The sequence below is a fragment of the Eubalaena glacialis genome, chromosome 12 (genome assembly GCF_028564815.1).
Source record: "Eubalaena glacialis isolate mEubGla1 chromosome 12, mEubGla1.1.hap2.+ XY, whole genome shotgun sequence".
In the NCBI taxonomy this organism is placed as follows: Eukaryota; Metazoa; Chordata; class Mammalia; order Artiodactyla; family Balaenidae; genus Eubalaena; species Eubalaena glacialis.
This window is the reverse complement of record NC_083727.1, coordinates 51,290,710-51,312,222: the sequence shown is the minus strand read 5'-3', so window position 1 is coordinate 51,312,222 and position 21,513 is coordinate 51,290,710. Positions and strand designations below refer to the sequence as shown.

The 21,513-nt window shown below is 35.8% G+C and overlaps 1 protein-coding gene and 1 non-coding gene across 5 annotated transcripts in view; one reads left to right on the top strand and one right to left on the bottom strand.

Moving 5' to 3' along the window:
• The window catches only part of SESN1 (sestrin 1), a 121,032-nt gene that overhangs the window by 27,381 nt on the left and 72,138 nt on the right, over positions 1 to 21,513 (bottom strand). The window contains exon 1 of one of the 4 annotated variants that reach the window (XM_061207718.1): positions 3,367 to 3,390. The exons of the other annotated variants lie outside the window; for them this stretch is intronic. The gene's annotated coding sequence lies outside the window, so the exon portion shown is untranslated. Of the gene's footprint in view, positions 1 to 3,366; positions 3,391 to 21,513 lie in introns of those variants that run through there. 4 annotated transcript variants of the gene reach the window in all.
• Positions 19,642 to 19,756, top strand: LOC133102688 (U12 minor spliceosomal RNA). The gene has a single exon (XR_009703041.1). It is a non-coding gene; the product is annotated as a U12 minor spliceosomal RNA (small nuclear RNA).

The window sequence follows — 21,513 nt, the reverse complement described above, 5'->3', positions numbered from 1 at the left end:
GAGCGGGCGCTGGCGGGGAGCGGGTTACGCGGCCGGGCGAGAAACAACCTCTAGGGAACGAACTCCCGCGAGGAGCTAATCCTCGGGTCGGAATGGGCTCGGTCCGCCGGGAGGTGTGCGTGCACTGCGGCTGGAAGATGCAGCGCGAGCCGTCGGGTTTCAGTTGAAAGGCAAAAGTGTCCCTGTCCCAGGATCAGCAGCCGAAAGCTTGCCCTCCCTCCACCCGCTCGGGTCCATTTACCTAGAGCCAAACAGCAACCCACCTCTAGGCTGACCCCGACACCACCAGGAGGAATCAAATTCGCTATGAACTTATGAAATTTCCCTTTCTTTCCAATAATGCCCAAACAGCGCTGACTGGGCCGCAGAATGCAGAAACAAGTAGGGGACCATGACCCATATTCAATGTAAAATTATTTTGGGTAAGCTATGTATAAACTATAAATATCACTCTCCTACACAGATAAGCCTTGGTAGCAGATCTCTAAATGTTTTTTCTTCCCAAGTATATTCGAAAGCTTTAAAATTTGTTTCCTCATAAGCGCCCTAGGTTCTAAAGAAAGAATCTCTCTCTGAAACCTGATGAGGAACGTGAGAAAACAGGTCATAAAGGAACACAAATAACTGACATTGTTGGATCTGGAACACAAATCTCTCAAGTCCTGTGTCAACACTATTTCCTTACAGGGCTCCATTAACTTCTTTTTAAAAAATTAACTCCTAAATTAGGTCTCTTTTTTTGCATGTTTGCCCCTATTTTCAAAGGCTTACATGCTCAGGTTAAAAAAAAAAAAAAAGTTGGAACATTCTGATAGAAGGAAACAAGCAGAGTTTAAGTCAATAAATACTAACAGACACAGAACCAGGGCTCATAAATGAAAATAAGTTTCAGTCTTAGGAGTGAGGTTACAATGTCTCAGAGAAAACTGAGTTACTCTTTGAGCTCTTAAACTGTCACATTTTAAAAGTAGCAGGTTAAAAATGGTTACTTTTTATTTATCTTCTCCAGATAAATAAAATGATGTTATATGTTCTCATACACTGCTTTTATAAATTGCTAAAGCACCCAAAATATTTTTACTGGTCAAGAAAAGCAATTTGAGGTTAATATTGACATAGAAGAAAAGGTTACAGAGACGTCCAAGCTCTCTTCCTCTGAGCACAGCCACAAAAACAAACAGTCTAATCTGATGCCCACTCAGCCACAAACACACAGGCAAAAATAAACCCAGTAAACCATCCAATTTGCAGCAATATGACATACCCTCCAAGATAAACTGGTTGTAGATGAATAACGTGGAAATATAAATGGACTTGATGTAGGGGTTGTGAGCTATAGAGCTACTTAATGAGGGAAGTATGTGAAAAATAATGACTGGCTCTAGAAGAGTTGAGCTGTGATTTTACTTTCTGGAAGGAATAAAATAGTGGGGGTTAGCTGTCTAGTAGGGCATAACCTTGTCTGTAACATTAAAATTATATCATTTACAAAATGGAGAATGTTTACCTTTCTATTTTCTAATGAGAGGCAAGGGAAAAGCATGCATTTAGCTAATGCAAAAATGGTTTAAATGCAAATTAGAACTGCAAACTGTGTATACACATGTGTATATATACATATATGTGTGTATATGTGTGTATGTATACATATATATGTTCATGTTTGATACTTTGTGCTTAATATTTATTGAAGAAACATATGTTGAAATTGAACAGGAAGCTCCAATTAGGATCTCCTTCTTTCTCTTTCTCTTCCTTCCTTCCTTTCCTTCTTTCTTTCTTTCTTTTCTCTCTCCCTCCCTCCCTCCCTCCTTCTTCTTTGAAAGTTTCAGTTTATTTATTTTGATGCTGCCTTACATAAAAAGAAAAATAATTTTAATAATTTCTAATTCAGTCCTTACTGAGACCCTTTCAAGCCATTAAATGTCAAGGTTCCTTTATGGTTTCTATAAAGACTGACTTAAGGTCTTCAAAGAGTACTGATTTTTGCTCTTTTTGATAGAGCAGTAACTGTGAATTAGTCACTCTCTTCTCTAACATAAAAAGGCTGCCTCCAAATAAATCTATTAACCAAGAATTCCAACAATTGTATTGACCTGCAAATATCATTGTGTAGATCTCACTTCTGGAAATGCTTTGTTCCAAATCATTTAATAAAAAGTTTGTATTCTCCAAAGATTTCACTACTTGAGTAGGCCAGATGTCCTGAAGGTGCTTCTCCTAATGAACCCCCAGTGCTAAGCATGTAGTAAACCTCCTGAGCACCGATTAGTAATTGGGAAGGACTACGTTTTTTGATATTTACCACAGGCTATCATTATAGGCCAGCAGCTATTTACAAAATCTGCTATTTAAACATTTCCTTTCAACATTTTTTTCTTCGATGAAGAATCCTGACATCTAATCCAAGAAGTAAGAGTAAATCTGAAATATTTCCTTTCCTCTAAAAATGTTTTGGGAATTCCCTGGTGGTCCAGTGGTCAGGACTCCGAGCTTTCACTGCCAAGGGTGTGGGTTCAATATCTGGTCGGGGAACTAAGCTCCCACAAGCCATGAGGCACAGCCAAATAAATAAATATAAAAATAAAAATGTTTTGGTAAACCTACTCAAACTGTATCAAAGTGAGGTTTTTGCATTTGTCATTAGCAGGAATGGTCTCAACTCTAATTTTCTCAAGAACAAGATGTTACACCCATGTAAAAGAGTGGTGTCAAATGACTTGATCTGAGCAGAGGACTATGTGGCATTAGAGAGTCCAGACTTGGTGTGGTGGTTCAAGATGGGCTTCCAGAAGGAAGAGATATCTGAGCTAGGGGCTGAGAGGATTAGTAGAGAGGCCTTGGCAAGAAAATCGGGGGAGTGTTTGGGAGAGTAAAGACAGAGTTCTAAGCAAAGAAACCAGCATGTGCAAAAGCCCACAGGCAGGGGAGAGACTGAGAGTGGTAGTCCGTTAGGAAAACTGAATAAAGGAAGTTCACTGGGGTCTAGAGCACAGGGTATGGAGAGTAATGGATGAAGTTTAGGTAAAACATAAACAGTAAGGAGGGACCTTGTTTAAGATTCATTAAGGACAATAAATTTCATTCTTAAGAGTAATGGGGAGTTACTAACAGTTTTAAAGAGTAGAATGACATCAAATTTGCATTTCAGCTAAGGTTTAGGCAAAACTAGAGGCAGGAAGATGAGCTAGGAAGGCTGTTGAGGCAATTCTGTCAAGGCAAGAGGGTGATGTGAAGAACAATGGAAATGAAACAAAGTGTAGGGATGAAGGTGGATTTGTCTCTCCAACATGATAATAAGTTTCTTGAGAAAGGAAGTGATGCCTCATACTTTTGTTTTTGAAATTTAGGAGATAAATAACTTACATGCTCTCCTGACCAAGTGGCTTCCCTAAATCCATTAGACTTTAAAAAATACAGTCACCTAAAGAAAAAGAATATGTATATTTTAATAGAAAGAATACTAATCAGGCCAAAACATATAATCACACTTTCATGGACCACATATTAAACCTTGAATTTTCTCATTAACTAAAGGAATTAAAGTACTATAGATTTGTAGATCTATTCTTTAGAAATTATATTTAATAACTGGTTAGATACACATAGCCATGATTTTAGCCATTAAACCAAAGAACTCCTTTAAGAGGGGGAGTGGGATTTGTTAGATTTATGGGGTTTAAGCATTCTTGAAAAAAATGCCATATTGTCATTTAAAACATTTTTACTTGGAATGAATGCTGGTTTTTAAGATTACTTCTGCTTACTAATTTTGTCAAGATTTTTCTCCTCTAGCTTATTATTTTCCTGTTTTTTTATATATAGTTTGCCTGCTAAGCACTTTTTTCCTTTCAACATCATGTTTTGGGTATGTTGAGATCCTACTAGTACTGAACGTTAATTTTATATTCTCTTATTTGTCCTCTACTTTTTTCACTTCTTCAATTTAATTTTTAGAATTATATTACTTATAAAGGAGCAAGAATGTTGACAAATCTTTGCTATCTTTCGCTCCTTTAGGGTTTCTTCTTTTAGAAATGCACAGTTTTAAATTTCTACATAGGGTTTTAGAAACATAGACCATCACTCATATTTGTAAACAAGTAGTATTCCAAATAGTGTCAGTGGTTTTAAATTAGAAAATCACTTTCCCTCAAAGAATAAGCATGTTAAATCATGGTCAGGTTTTCCAGGCTAATGATAAGACCAACATATCAGACACTAAGAACTTTACACTTATAAGGCAGATACAATTATTTCTATTTTACAAATTTGTAAAACAGAAACTCATAAAATATTGGTAACTTGTCCAAGGTTGTAAAAGTAGTCAAATGCAGACTGAGATTAGAACCTAGGTCTGAATCCAAAGCAGCAGAAGCTGGGCTGCTTCTTTTAATGAATATTTTTAAAATGTCAATAATGGTATGTTAGCTTAAGTTCTTGATTCTGATGGCAAGAAAAGAGGGCAGGAAGAAAGAAAAATTTATCTCCCTTGCTCATACTTAGGGTGAGATCTGGTTTTAAAAAACAGAAAAGAAAAAAGAAATCATGGAATGAGTGGTCTTGGTCTTTGAGAGCTTCTCTCCTCTATTTCTCTACCCCTGTCATTCCTCTCAGTGTCTCCCCAGACCTTTGGTAACTTCATGCTACCCAAAACTCCCTCAATAGAGTTTACCCAACTTCCTACCTGCTCCTCACATTACCCCTATTCTTCTTAGAATAACTGGTAGGTATTAGGAAGAAAACAGGCTTCTTATACTAACTCACACTTATTATATGAGGGACTGACATCTCATACTAATTTATTTATTTATTTAGTCTGTCTCAATAGAATGTAAGCGCCATAAAATCAGAATGTTTGTCTTTTTTGTTCACTGCTGTATTTCTGATATCTTAGTGCCCAGCACACAGTAGACCCTCAGTAAGAATGTACTGAATGAGTGAACTCCACAGAGATGTTTCCATTAAAAAAAAAAAGAAGCTTAACTCAACTGAAAACTTAATAATGAATTTCAAGTTCAATATTCATACAATAAAAGATTTGGGCCATCTAGACAAACACTTTTGGAGGCTTTGGGGTCACTATTTAGGCAGGCAGGCAGGCTCTGCTTGGGAATCAGCTTGTCCTTTCCAGCTCTACCAAGCAAATTCTGTTTTTCATAGTCTCTTCCCATCTTCTCCTTTGGAACCCCAGATATTCCCAAGCTCCTTTGATTTTTCTGTTCCTGTTTTCCTGCACTACCAAGATAGTGGCTATGTAGGTTTGGGCAATGGTACATATGGCTCACTTGTTAAGTCAGGCAGGTACTTACAAGTCAGACATTGCCTGTATACATACCATAGTTTGACAAATTCATGAACATTCTGTAACCAAGTCTGGCTTTAAACATCCTGAGGCTTCTCTAAAGTGAAGTGACCGTAAAGTAAGTGTTGAGATATCAAAGTTAAGTGGGAGAATTCATTCATTACAACTTTTAGAGGCTAATTACTTTTCAGCATTGTTGTTGAAGTAAATAAGAAGGAATGGATTTAATCTGGAATAGGATGAGGTTCAAGAAAAAGGTGAGTGTAGTGGGAAACTGAGAGTTAGGTCTTTATCCCATATGTTCTTAGGAGTTACTGAAGGTTTTAAAGAAGGACAAAAAGGAAATACCAACTCAAAAAAAAAAAAAAAAAAAGGTAATGGAAGATAATGTATGACATGTTCAAGTAGAAAATATTTCTCAGGCTGTGCATATATACTGTATTGTATTTAAAATAGTTTTTGAACATAGGCAGAACACTCTATGACAAAAATCACAGCAAGATCCTTTTTGACCCACCTCCTAGAGTAATGGAAATAAAAACAAAAATAAACAAATGGGACCTAATGAAACTTAAAAGCTTTTGCACAGCAAAGGAAACCATAAACAAGACGAAAAGACAACCCTCAGAATGGGAGAAAGTATTTGCAAACGAAGCAACTGACAAAGGATTAATCTCCAAAATATACAAGAAGCTCATGCAGCTCAATATCAAAAAAACAAACAACCCAATCCAAAAATGTACAGAAGACCTAAATAGACATTTCTCCAAAGAAGATATACAGATTGCCAACAAACACATGAAAGGATGCTCAACATCACTAATCATTAGAGAAATGCAAATCAAAACCACAATGAGGTATCACCTCACACCGGTCAGAATGGGCATCATCAAAAAATCTACAAACAATAAATGCTGGAGAGGGTATGGAGAAAAGGGAACCCTCTTGCACTGTTGGTGGGAATGTAAATTGATACAGCCACTATGGAGAACAGTATGGAGGTTCCTTAAGAAACTAAAAATAGAACTACCATATGACCCAGCAATCCCACTACTGGGCATATACTCTGAGAAAATCATAATTCAAAAAGAGTCATGTACCACAATGTTCACTGCAGCACTACTTACAATACCCAGGACATGGAAGCAACCTAAATGTCCATCGACAGATGAATGGATAAAGAAGATGCAGCACATATATAGAATGGAACATTACTCAACCATAAAAAGAAATGAAATTGAGTTATTTGTAGTGAGGTGGATGGACCTAGAGTCTGTCATACAGAGTGAAGTAAGTCAGAAAGAGAAAAACAAATACCATATGCTAACACATATATATGGAATCTAAAAAAAAGAAAAGAAAAGAAAGATGTTAAAATAAAATGGTTCTGATGAACCTAGTGGCAGGACAGGAATCAAGATGCAGACGTAGAGAATGGACTTGAGGACATGGGGGTGGGGGGAGAGGGGAAGCTGGGACAAAGTGAGAGAGTAGCATTGACATATGTACACTACCAAATGTAAAACAGATAGCTAGTGGGAAGCAGCCGCATAGCACAGGGAGATCAGCTTGGTGCTTTGTGACCACCTAGAGGGGTGGGATAGGGAGAATGGGAGAGAGGCTCAAGAGGGAGGGGATATGGGGATATATGTATACATATAGCTGATTCACTCTGTTACACAGCAGAAACTAACACAACAGTGTAAAGCAGTTATACTCCAATAAAGATGTAAAAAAAAAAAATAGTTTTTGAGGAGCTGGATTTCATCTGTACCTAAAAACATATGTGAAAATGCTTTTTAAATTCTCAAAATGCTTCTGTTTGTGGGCACAAGGCAATAACTGGTTTTAATATGTAACCTATAATTTTAAGTCCAAGGAATATATTGGTCTGGCATAATATAAAAAATTATCTTCTCAAAATAGATTAAAATCAAACCTAATATCTTCAACTTATCCTGAGCCCACAGACTTCATGGAACTGAATTCTCAAGTGTTTACTTCCTTTATAAAACTGAATTTACCCATAGTTAAAATGTTTAGGCTAAATGCATATTAGTAAGTCATTTGCTTAATCACATCTGAATTTTGAATGTTTTATTCATACTAGAGATAATTTTAATTCAAAGAAACAAAATCCTAATGACAATATTCTAAAATCTTTTAATCAAGTTATTTTTTGTTTATAACAGCTATCCTGACCTCCCTATCCATGCCCCCTCGCCATGATTAGTACTACCAAGCTGTGAATAGAGTTCAACAATATGTGCTTTTCTAACAGCTCAAAGAACCCCCCACTCAGTTCCTTTGTGATAATCTTTAGTTGTAGGTCCTTTAATCCTTTAAACCACCTTCTTTCTTTGCCTCCTTCTGAGATCTCTTGTTTTTCAAGAGGGTATTAAGTTGTAGATCCTTAACCTCATCACAAAGTACAAGGCCACATCTACAAACTACTTGCATATTACTAAGCATTTTAGAAATTAAATGCCATTCACTGGATTTTCTCATCTGTTCTGCCCTCCAAAATCCTCACTGCACCTCTGTGGGCCATCTTCCCCTTTGCCCAAAGGATGTGGGTACATTCAGGGCACTGTAGTTCAACAAATATATTTATTTTCACTTACCACTACTATCTCTCTATTTAGCTAAGAACACTCAAAAAAAGAATGCAACTTTAAAAATTATGTTTTTTTTTTTACATGAGGTTAAGTTTGAACAGAATTCAAGATCATTTCATTTGTAGTAATAGAAAATCTGATTTTCCTAATTTTTGGCAAATAATTGAGAAACACTAAAATAGGATTTTATTCAGATATTACAAGTTGGAGAAGGTAGTATTCTTTTTTAACTTGTTATATCTCTAATTTAAAAAGTATGTTTTTAAATATCTGTTAACTTTATAACCGATAAAGCTGATTGGATAAAGTGAGTTTAGATATGAAGCCAAAGGGGTTTATAAGACCTTCCCCAAAGTGGGAAAAAAAAAAAAAAAAAGTATGTTTTGGCATAGGTTTATGTATGGATGTCAGTGCTATTATTTTACCAATTAACAGAAATCTTAATAATACGTAAACACTTCAGTCATTCATTATTTATAAATATTTACTGAATGCCAATTATATGCACTTAATTTCTTAAATCCTATGAACAAGCAGAAACATCTTAATTTGAGATTGGACATCTATTTTATTTAGACTTAAACCTCTCACATAAGTCATACAGATTGGCAAATAGCTTGGGATTCTGTCAGGGATCATTAAATAGGGAGTCATCTACTTTAATGTCCAACTCTGAGAAAAAAACCGAAACAACAAACAAATAAGAAAACAAAAACAAAACCCCAGAAGGTATGGCAGTCTCTTAACAACCCTTCTAGTTTTAGTCCCCTCAAATTTAAAATGAAGGGCAAATGAACTTCATGGTCTCTCATACTTTACTTCAGCTCTAAAGTTCTACTCTGTTATTATAATTCCTGATTTTATCAAGAATTAATATGCTTTACGCTAACCAGAACCTGGCTTCCTCCTACACCAGGCTTCTTTGTACATTACCAGTGATTTCAGAATTGTATTTCTTACAAGTACTTTAGAGATATTATGAAATATTATATTTGAGCTTTCTTTTTCAAGGTAACCTACAAACATCTATAAACAGTAAATGCATTGGAAACCACCAAAATAATAATTTAGATACTGGAGTAAATAAAGCTTCTTCCATCATCTCTGTGAGTATATGTTTGAACATTCTTGTAAATTTGTCAGTGGCAAGGAAGGGTACAGTTTGTGTGTTCTGGCCTTCTAAAAAACTCATGCCTGCCTGCATCTGCTCGAGTAAAACTATAGTAGTGAGTGGGCTGCTACAGCATGTAGGTACTTTGCTGTGTCAATCCAGATTTCTCTGATATTATGAATACAAGAAAATACAGAAATACTGTAACTATAATCCATAACCCCTTTATTTCAAATTTGTTTAAAACATAACAACCTCATTGTTCTCACTAATTGGCTTGATAAATAATTTAACTTTACTTATTTGAACTTTAAAGAGATCACTTATTAATAAAACACCAGTTTTAGATATTGTATATAAATCAGAATTCTGGTAATACTGTTTCACTAAAGACTATGTGGACAAAAAAAAAAAATCAGTAATACATTTGAATATCACTGTTTTATATACATGCCACATCTCCTGATCTGTACACTAGAACTCCCAGTAGGTTTGGAGAATCCATGCTAGTCTGTAGCTCCCTATGTTATTCATCCAAGGCTTGAGTCAGGCTTTAAGGCTCAGAGAATGTTCCCAGGATTTCTGCTGGTTCTAAAAGAGTGCCGGGGAAATCTAGTTCAAAGTCTCATTCCCATCAATGCCAAATAGAGCCTTAAAGAAAAGGCTCTTGGAATCACAACAGTTCAATTATGGTTTACTGAATTACAAACCAAACTTGGCTTCCAGTAGAACTTTTATTTAGGCTGTCCCGGATTTGGCCTATAACTGAAAAGACTGTCAATCCTTCTAGCCTTTCTCCAGAAAACATGAATAAAGTCAGTCCCATCCTTCAGTGACATACATGCCAATATGATCAATAATAGCTTTTATCCTAAAACACAAAAAGTTGACCTAATAAATTCTTCAGTGATGCACTTTGGAATTGTTATTAACAATAAGGATATTATTGATATCCAAATAATCTTTTGTGTTTGTAATAGGCAGGTCTTTAAATAATGTATTTGCTCTTTACAATTAGAACGTGCTTTAAATGTCAGAAAATTCAACTTTCAAGTATTCAACCAGATTAAAAAAAGAACAAACCACTGTACTCTAATTTGTGCATTACAAATGTACAATTAAAATCTTAAAACCTTAAAATACTGCACACTAAATTTACAAATTGATGGGTTAAAAAAATCTAAACTTCAAAAGATAGCAGAAAAAAGTATGTGGATCGGAGAAAGAGCAAAGCAGAGTCAAAAGCAGCGCAGGATACAGTTCAAATAGGTCACATTCAACTTTTGACTTTCCCAAAGAACAAAAAAAACAAGCTTAGCAACAGTTTTCAGCCAATCAGAAAGCAGACAAACAGGTAAGGACTCAACCGATCCAGATACCAATGAAGTCCAACCTTCAGTGTTTTTTTTGTTGTTGTTGTTTTTTGCTTTTTTTAAAAAATTATATAGTGTCAGAGCAGAGCACAAGTTATAAAACAGGATAGACTGTCCTGGGTTAAAGAAAGATAAAATCTCTTCACCAACCCTTAACAAAATATATCAGATTTTAGTAATGTAGTGATAATTTTGTTTATATCCTTATTGTGCCAGATCCTGTATAAAGTTATCTTTAAAATATTTGTGTATTTGTAATAATATATAGAATTTTGTGGGAAATTTTCTTTCTTGTCTGTGCATAGAGGATAAGGGTAGGAAGATGTATAAGATTATTTTCTTCTTAAATTCCCTAATACTCAATTTCTAAAATTCACGGGGGATTGGTGGGGGGGACCCAATAAGAAAATGCTACAGTGCAAATCCAAAAATGTAAATATGATTAAAAACAACCACATACAAATACAGCCTTCAAAACAATCAAGCAAACAACAAATTGTACAGTGCCATTCTATGTAATTTTTCCTCTTTATTTCTATCACTCAATACATATTCTTGAGAGAAGAAAGTTTTCTGAGGATTTAGAAGGGATTTTCAAAGAGTTACAGATTTCATCATTGTAATGTTTAGTGCAAACCTCAGTATTTGCTCAAATTGACAGTGTTACTTGCAATAGAGACACAAAAACACTGTGAAACAATAGTTAATAATTTTCTTCATTCTGCTTTTGGCTTGCCAAATTTATAAAGTATTCTAAAGCAGTTTCTAATATTTTCTATAAAAATCTTCAAGAACCACCACCTTTTGTTTTTTTCTTCAAGTACTGCTTAAATCATTTGCTAGTTTTAGTTCCCTAAAAAAAAATTACTTTAAGTAGATCAGCTTGACTTGCCATATCATCAATTATATACTGAACTTACCATGCACTAAAAAACATAAGAGATTTGCTACTGATACTGTAGGGTGCTGTCAAAAATGTATACATATATACTTCCTCTCAATATTTCATTGTATTCTATACATCCCTAGGAAGGTAGGGGGAAATTAAACAAATATTTGGAGACTAACTCTAGGTTTTATTTATTGGTGATATCCTTACTTCATCCTTTTCCTCTGTCCTCAAATGTCACAGATAACTAAGCCATGCTGTATCAAGAAAAAAAAGTATTTTCAATACATCATTTGGGAAAGAGACACTCTACATCAAGCTGGTGTTTTCCTTGGGCTCTGAAGCCTTAATAAATTAAAACAGTATCCATCCAAATATTAATGAAAGTTTCATCAATTACTTAACACTTACATATCTATACACCAAGGATTGGTTGTGTATGTTTCTGTTAAATTCATAAACCTCTATATGTATGGATATATTGGGCCTATTTATTCAATAGTCATTCAACCAATATTAATTAGGCATCTACTATCAGCTAGGCATTTTTTTTCTTCCCAGTCTACCTTCTTTAAAAATAATATCCATACCGTCTTCCTTTCTCCAACTTCTTATAATTTCCTTATAAGATCCACCTACTGTAGTCTTTTTGCTCCTAAAGGGACACTTGGACTGAGAAATGCCTTAAACTGCAAAGGCAAAAAGGTACAAAGGGCTTGGAAAGCAGGATTCTGTGTTATGCAAAACATCTGATTGTTATTGTAGCACTTAGGTAACTGACTGCCGGTTGATGGAGAGCTTCAAAACCAGTAACTCAGATTTTTAGTCTAAGATTTGATTTGATTTTTAGTCTAAGATTTGAAGTAGATAGATGCTACACTTCATGGCTGCAGATTTGGTAATATTAACAGCATAGCTAACACAAATTTTAGTTAGTACGTGTCAGGTACTGTTCTAAATGCTTTACATGTTTTAACTCTTAACCCCTATAATAACCCTATAGGTAGATGCTATCTTCATTTCAGAAATGGGAAACTGTGAGACAGAGAGGTCAAATACCTAAGGTCACATAGCAAGGGGCTTGAGCAAAGGTTAGAACTTAAGCCTGTCTGACTCCAAAGGCATGTTCTTTCTACTATACCATGATGTTGTCTGATAGTTTCCTTTCCACTGTTAATATTTCAGTGATTGTATGTCCATTAGGAAAGTGGCCAAGGGACCATGAACTTTTCTCTTCATCTCTCCCTATCTTCCCCTGTACTATTTTCCCTAAATCTCTTTTGTATAATTGACTGTTCACCCCACCCTCTGTGACCACCCAAGTCATTAGAACATCATCCCTTTCTAGGAAATCGAGACTGACTCCCCACTGAGCCTACTGCCAGAATAAGAATGCTCCATAACATCTAGAAAACATTATAACATTTTATGTAAAAGGGCAAAATGAAAACATAAATGAAGACAAATTGGCACACAATCATTAAAGTCACTTTAATAGACTTAAAACATAAGAAAATATGGTAATTTTTCTTAGTGGTTAAATACTGTATTGCCTACTCAAAAAAAAAAAGTAGAATTCAGAGTGATTTGGTAGGATTAAATCTAATGATTATTTACACACACACCCCTTAAAATGTTTTCTTCCACATTTGAAAATCAGTAATTTTGGACAAAATAGGTGATTATTATAGACTATTTATATAGTAATATCTCATTATACCTGAATTGACTCGTTTGACAATCTCAAGAAAAGAATCTAAAACAAGTAAGAAAAAAAAAAAGTAAAATAGATGGCACAGAGTATATATACCAAAGAATATGTACTGTACTCAGAGGAAAACATTTGGTTTACCTCTCTTAGACACAATTTACTTTTATTTTGTATAAAATTACAAAAAGCTTGTTTATTTAGTTTCTAAGTCCACAGTAATTTAGAAGGAAGTAGGGACTACTACTGTTTAAACTGACAGAGAAAGAATGATAGTCAACCATTTGATCACAAGGGAAGAGTCAGAAAAATTCTAAAAAGCAGAAATAAGAACTTGGACAGTACATTAGTAGGCCATTTACTAAAAGTGTACTTTTTTTTTAAGTTTTTTTTTTTTATGTGGACCATTTTTAAAGTCTTTATTGGGTTTGTTACAATATTGCTTCTGTTTTATGTTTTGGTTTCTTGGCCGTGAGGCATGTGGGATTTTAGCTCCCAAATCAGGGATCAAACCTGCACCCCCTGCATTGGAAGGTGTAGTCTTAATCACTGGACCGCCAGGGAAGTCCCCTAAAAGTGTACTTCGATGTAAGCCTTAAGGAGCTCTGACAGCACCACTCTCTGACAGATTAGGGTAATCTTTTACAACTCATGTTGTAAAAAACACCTACAAATATTTCTATAAGAAATATAATTTAAAAGGTATGGCGAAACTGGCAAAGTAACAGCAATCCTCATAAGTCAAAAATGACCAATAGGAGGAATCCAAGGAGGTAGGGATTACTGATGCTGGTGGCTATGAATCCCCAGTAACCTAGAGCAGCAGCATAGGGAACAGATGACAAAGCCTAGGACTTGGGAAACTGGGGGGTGCCAAACCCCAAAAGGCTAAACTATCATTGAAAGCATTAACTAGGAAAAACACCCCATCTACAAAAGGAGGTAAAAAATTTGCCTGTTTCCACTTTTGTTCTCGGTAGAGGGGGTAAAACCTCCTCTGAAAATTTATAAGCACAAAGTGGCTCACATATGAGGAGCTGGGGCCTTAAATCCCTTTACCTACCTGGTCTTAAAAGAAACAATCAAAAAAACAAGGCAAGGATTCAGTTAAAGTGGTTTGGTTATGTCCCCCAGGCTCCAGTCAGAAATATAGATTATCTCTGAAGGAGATAAGATTCTGATGAATATGAGCTTACAATAATAAAACATACCTTGAAAAAAAGCACCATTAGTGAGGTCTGAAGAAACAATAATCACCTAAGACCTGCAAGACTTCAGGTGTTAGAATTATAGATGCAGAATACCAGTTTAATATGTTTCTTAAATTTTTAAAGGAAATTGAAAGTATGGATGAGGAACAAGAAACCATCAAAAAATAACCAGATTTAAAAATGAATCGAATACAGACTTTATAATAATTGAAACAAAATTCAATGGATAAACAGTGTATTCAGCATAGATGAGGAGAAAATTATTAATAAACTAGAAAGTAAATCTGAAGAAATAATCCAGAATGTAGCACATAATACAAAGAGATGGAAAATATGAAAGAAGAAATAAAAAACATGGAGGATCAAATAGAAGGTCTAATATATATCTAATTGGAGTTCTCGAAGGAGAAAGGCAATATTCTAAGAGATGATGGTTGAGAATTTTCCAGAACTGATTAAAGACATCAACCCTCATTTCCAGGAAGCACAATGAATCCCATACAGAATAACTGAAAGGAAATATATACCTTGACATAGAGTAAAACTGAAAAATTCCAAGACAAAGGGAAGATCTTAAAGGTAATCCAAGAGAAAAGTCAGATTACCTACAAAGGAAAAACTAAACTGACAGTCTAATTTTTAACAATGGAAGCCAGAAGATCGGGGAATAATATCTTTGAAGCACTGAGAGAAAATGGCCTTTCTTGAATTATACTAATATATGAAACTATCTTTTAAGAAAGTGAATGCAAGAAACACATTTTAAGAGAGAAAAAGTAAGAGTCTACACCAATATATCCTCACTGAAGTAGCTTCAGTTCAGGAAGAAGCAAAATGATCCCAGTAAGGAAGTGGAAAAAATGCTACATGTCAACAAAGAAAAGGTTCTTTCTACTTAAGATTTTCAATTCATGTGTAAAATTCTCACCTAAGTAGGATAGTACATTCCCTAAGGATCTTAGATAGGTTTGTATAGAATATATGTTTCCATTTTATTTGCTTAGAGTGGAATGGCCAGCTCATATAAAAAGCATAGGTTTAACTTTCTAAGGAACTGCCAAACTGTTTTCCATAGTGGTTGAACCATTTTTACATTACTGCCAGCGGTGTACGAGAGTTCCAGTGGCTTTACATCTTCACCAACTCTTAGCATAGTCAGTATTTTTCATTTCAGTCAATTTAATGGGAGTAGTGCAGCGGTTCTTAACTGGGGGTGATTTTGCCCTGTTAGAGGACATTTGACAATGTCTGGATACATTTTTGGTTTTCACAACTGGTAGGTAGGTCAGTTGCCACTGACACGTACCTGGTAGAGGCTAGGGATTCTGTCAAACATCCTAAAACACACAGGGCAGCCCCTCACAACAAAGAAATACTTGGTCCAAAATGTCAAGTGCTGAAATTGAGAAGCCCTTGTGTAGTAATAATGCATTGTGGTTTTAATTTGCATATCTTGGATAACTATCGATATTGAACATTTTTTAATGTGCTTATCGGTCATTTATATATCTTCATTCATGAAGTGACAGTTCAAATCTTTTGTTAATTTTTTTTTAATTGGGCTGGTTGTCTTCTTGCTACTGAGTTGAAAGTGTTCTTTATTCTGAATACAAGACTTTGTCTGATATATGTGTTGCAAATATTTTCTTCTAGTCTATGTCTTGTTTTGATGATTTTCTGCTACATTAACTCCATACAGCAAAAAATAAAGTCATCTTTCTTCCAGAGACGAGAGCAGGTGGATATTGAAGACAGGGTTAAATAACAGTTTTTCTTTTGGTATCCTTGGCTCATAAAAAAGCACTTCTTAAAAAGCAATATTAGTTGATGCCACATGGAAAACTGGGCAGCACATACCATAGAGACAAAGAGAATCTAATACTTAAAAATGATTCCCCCAATCCTAGGACCTGGCACAGAACAAAGACTGGGCCATGTAAGCAGTGTGTTGAACAAAGAGATACTTTTAAAAAGTCCCAAACTACAGTTATTTGTATCAGAAAATAATAACACCACCCAAAACATGCCAAAAAATCTGCAGATGATGAAAAAATGGTACTGGAATCACACAGTGGTGCCTATTGGTGACGTGAGAGAAGGTATCTTTGAACTGGGTTTGAAGATTACCTTGAAAAATGTACATTAACTGTCTCATGTACATTTAGAGTCTAAACTGTTCACTTGATAATCGTCTAAAATTCTTACAGTTTCAAGACTACTCTGAAATAGAGATTTAGTGTATGAAAATGATGATTTTTAGGATACTTTCTATCCTCTCTGCTTAAGAAAATTATTTATTATAGAACATTTGCAATAATGTAAGCAGTAAATGGGGAACCAAAGTAGCAAAAATGGTCCTGAGTTCTATAAGGAATTTCAGAGAGCTACTATTTCTAAAGATTATATAGCGCTCCATGTCCTAGATTTTTTCCCTAGCTGTTGATGACTAAAGACACTATTAGGAACAATGGAAACCATGGTTTAAAACACAGTAATTGTACCGAAAAGGTGGTCTCCAGACTAAATGTACTTGATTCATGGCAATTTTACTTTTCAGAACAATTCTTATGAGTAGCGGGGATGATTTTGCTTTATTAAATATTTTTCTTGAGTGTGAATTATTGCCTAAAATGCCATGAATACTGAATTTTAAATGTTGCCATTTTTTCTACCACTTCCCCTCCCCCGTAAACACTCCTTTTCCCCAATAACAAGCAGATTTGTCTACTCTCTGCTTTTCTTAGGAAGGTAAGAAATGTTCATTATTTTCCTATATAAATTTGCATTCAATTAAAGTCTATTTTCCTGAGCTTCTTCAACCCCCTCAGTAAAGTTCTTAGATACAGTCAAAGACTGACAGATAATATAAGTTCTTAGATAGTAAGGTAACCAACAACAGTATGTTGGGTCCCTTCTTTCCCCATAGTACAAGTGGTAGGTAATAATTAATAAAATGGCCTTTTAACTTGGCCATAGCTTTCCCTGACACTTGGGATTAGAGGCATGTGTCGGCTTCCTCTGATTCCCCATTCTTTGGTCCTGCAATAGCATAAACAAGATCCCTAGCCCTCGAACTCTCAGAATCTGAGCTTTAAAACCTGACAAGTCACTGACAGGACCCCCTGATCTGAGAATCTGGTCTAAGGAGAGGTATAAAAATAAAAAATAAGAAGAATGGGTTCTGGAGAAGCAGGGATATCAGAAAAACTACTTAGGACTATGAGTGCCCACAAAGGCCTGAGCAGTGCTCTATGTCCAGAGTATTCATGTAAAGGTGTAGATGCTAAGTAATTGTTTCCTATGCATGCAGAGTATGCTAGGAGAAAAAGACAGTGGGAGATTTCTTCAGTGTATCAATAAATTAGGCAACTGGACTTTTTCATGTCTCAAAATACTATTTTCTCGGCTGCCTAAAATGATTTCATCCATAAGTTTGAGGACAGGGCAGAAACAGATGAAACACAGGAAGAATAAAAATGGCCAGGACCTGGATTAGAGAGAAATATGTCACAAAGGAAAAATAACTGTCTGAAATTCTCAAGATCCTAAGGTCTTGGAAGGAACCATAAAATCTCACATTATATAATGAATATAACTCTACGTAACTGTGGAACAAAATGAAAATGTATATAGAGTTTTACAGTCCACAAATTTCCCATGGAGTGACTGTGCCACTTCTCACAACCACCTTGTGAGATGGATCTCATTATTCCTGTACTAAGAAGAAACTGGCCAACTTTTAAGTGGCAGAGGTAGAGTCAGATGCAGGTCTGTCTGACTTCAGGTCCAATGTCCTTTCCTTTCCCCTACTCAACAGTTTAAAATGCAGCTTCCGAGCCCGCCCTCAGGGAGCTTACAATCCAGTTGTTGATAAAAGACTCAGAAACAATGAGGACAACACTAGGCAATGTGTAATTCTGTGTTAAATTACATGCTACAAACTGAAAATATGCAGCAATGGAGAGTCAGTAAAGGCTTGAAAGATGGGTAGAGGGGAATGGCACAGGGGAGAGAACAAGCTTGATGAACTCTAGAGACTGAAAGGAAATTGTCTTGTCCCTGGCAAGGGATATGAGTTAGTAAGCAGTGGGAAATAAGTTAGGGTCAGTTTTAGGGAGCCTACAAAGCCAGCGAAAGAGGAGACTAGAGAAAGAAAAAGGCAATAATGGAGCCCTAAAAGCTTTCTGAGTAGTGATATAAAGTGGTGAAAGTGGTGACTTTCACAAGTGTACAAGATGAGCCCAGGCAAAGGAAACCTGAGTACATCTAAGGAAGAGGTAGTGAGACTAACTATTCCCCTCCTCTTCAGCCTCACGACTTTATCTAACTTCACAGTCTACGCACAGGGATCATTCCTGGACTTGTGCACATGCTCTTCCCTCTGACCACAATTCTGTTCCCTCTAATCCAGGCCCACTTCTCACTGTCAGTCTGAAGTTAGACGTCATTGCCTTGGAGAAGCCTTCCCTGTCCTCCCCCTGCCCACTGAGCACAGTAAATATCTCCCTTATATACTTCCCTGTTAAAGCACTTATCTCTCTGCATTGTAATTCCTAGTGGGCTAGCCAGTCTCTCTTATTAAACTGAAAGCTCCAAAGGTAAGAAATGACCCATCTTGTCCAGCACTGAATCCCTTGGCACATAATGGGTGAATCAGAGGAAATAAGGAGGGGTATAAGATCAGGAAACAGATTTAGGGCTACTTTCCCTAAAATTATATGAACAGGTAAGAAGACAGATACATGTATAGCCATGCTTAAATAAGGAAGAATGTAATGTGGAAGATAGCCTCAATGTCAGTGAAAGAGATATTCCAAGCCTTCTTTCCTTCTGTCTATCCAAAACCCCTTAATGAAGGAGAGGGTTGGATCAGGGTCATGACAAAGGTAGGAAGAAGATATACTTTTTATAACCACTGCTTGAGGATAATAGGCTGTAATTTTTTTAAACCACATTTTGGCCTTAAAGGGAGAGAAAAATTTAACAACTTTCATTTAACAACTCTCTACAGGGAACACAATGCTTTGCAAGAACCCACACAGGATATTTCAGAGTACACTAAGACGAAAGAAACATAATTCCAGCCCTAAGAAGCTTTATAATCCAATAAAGAACCACACACAGTGGAATTATGTTAAAGGTATAAGCAGTGCTATGGCTTCAGATGAGGGGAAGAAGTCAAGAGATCATAAAAAATGTGTCAAGCAGGGAAATGAGGTGACTGAGCTTTGATTTTAGAAGATCAGGAGAAACTTCTAGGATGGTCTGAGTTGTGGGGAGAAGCTAAGGGGAGGTAGACTTTAAGACAGTGTAATGGTCTAGTTAAGGGGTAACTGGATGTATGCCAGAGTGATGAGAGTAGAAATAGAATGCAAGAGACATATTCTGTAAAGTCAAGAAGGCAGAATCTTAAAAATTGATTACGAATGCCTTAAACTTATGAGTAAGGAAAATAATGAGTTGAGGTGATACGTGAATCCTCACTGCTAATGTGAGACGAATTTTTGAGTGGGTAAAGGTTGCTCCTAAGGTGACCGCCCCCCCAAAAAAATTGATTATGAATTAGAAGAAAATTTATTTCCCAAGAAGCCTTTTGCTTCTTTCCACTTTGTACCCAAACAAATACTGTATAAGGCAAAGGTGGTGTTGTCAAAGATGGTTTTGATGAGATGCTTATGGATAAGATAGTGAGGTTGCTTTTATTTGTGACTGTTCACTTATGGACAGATGCCTCCAGCTGTTTTTATTCCATAATGTCCCTCTGCAATTATCTTTAGAGTTTAAAGTAGTATGATTAAGTGAAAAGAATCAGTACTTAAAATGAGAAGATCTTTTTCTATGTAGATACAAGGTAACAATCGGATAGATTATACTATTAAACATTTATAAAGAAGAAGCAGTAAAGTATAATGACTAGAAGCGTTGGCATTAGAGTCCAACAACCCTGGGTTCCAAGGAAAAATTAAATCTCTTTTAGCCTTGATGTCCTCACTTGTATAATGCAAATGATAATACAGTGACCTTAGAAGGCCAGAGGATTACATGAAATCACACACAGTGACTGGAATAATAAGTGGTCGGTAACTATTAGCTCTGAGAGCTACACAGTAAGAGCTACAATACATTGAACCAGCAGTCCTGTCTTATTTAAAATATAAATTAAATAACTCTTTAGCACAGCATTTGTGAAATACTCAAATTTTACTCATCCTTTTGGTGTTTGGGGCTTGAACAATGTGCATTTAAGATTAAAATTATTAGGTATCAATGTACTTTTTAAAATTTAGTATTTGTAATGCTGTTTCTTCTAATTACAATGTTTACTAAGTATCTGCAAATAATTTAATATCAAGCACAACCTAGCCTTAACGATTTTACACATTAAAAGAGAATCTATATTTTAAAAACAATACTGAGTGTTTTCTATAACAATTCTTTGTATACCTTTTATTATTGATATTTTTCCAAGAAAATCCATTGGTCAATGTGGTAGAGATGGCTAGTTGTCCCTAGTGCCGATTCTCTGCTTCTTCTATGGTTAATAAAACCCCAAATCTTTAGTTGGGTATATTGCCACTCAGAGAAAAGACAAATTATCCAGCTTTCCTTGCACCTAGGTGTGACCAAGTTGGTAAACTTTGGCCAATGTGATTATAAAGGGTAATGGAGTGTGCATAATAAATGTCACTAAAGTGAGGAAGCATATGCTTATTCTCCTAGTAAATTCTTCCTCTGTCTGGAATGTGGATGTGATTCTGGAGCTGCAGTGGCCATCCTGGATATCCATCTTAGAGATGAAGCCACATCTTGAGGCTGCTGGAAAAACACAGAAGGGATTTGGGCACCTGATGATTACATGGAGCTTCTGAATCAGTCCTGGACTGCCTTCATTTACATGAGAAAGAAAGAAACTGTCCTGTATAAGAATTATTATTATTTTTTTTTTTTTTAAAGAATTCTTATATTGGATTTTCTGAACTGGCAGCCTAATGTAATCCAATCCTAAAAAATACAGACAAAAAGAAAGCCAAAATTTAAGCTCACTTGTTTTCTTAATAAGTTTGTTCTCAACTTATACATGCCTGGTCTTTTTATGTCCCCTTTCTTCTTATTCCTACTGTAAACTCCTGGACGCCTGTAGACATTACCTTTGATTCATTTCTATGGTGTTAAGGGAGGGAGGGAGAGGGGGTGAGTTCATTCAGCTGCTCCACCACTACCACAGTTATATTCCTAACCTATTCTTTAGTCTACCCCCACCCACTCTAGAGTCTATTTTGCTCTTCATCCTAGAATTT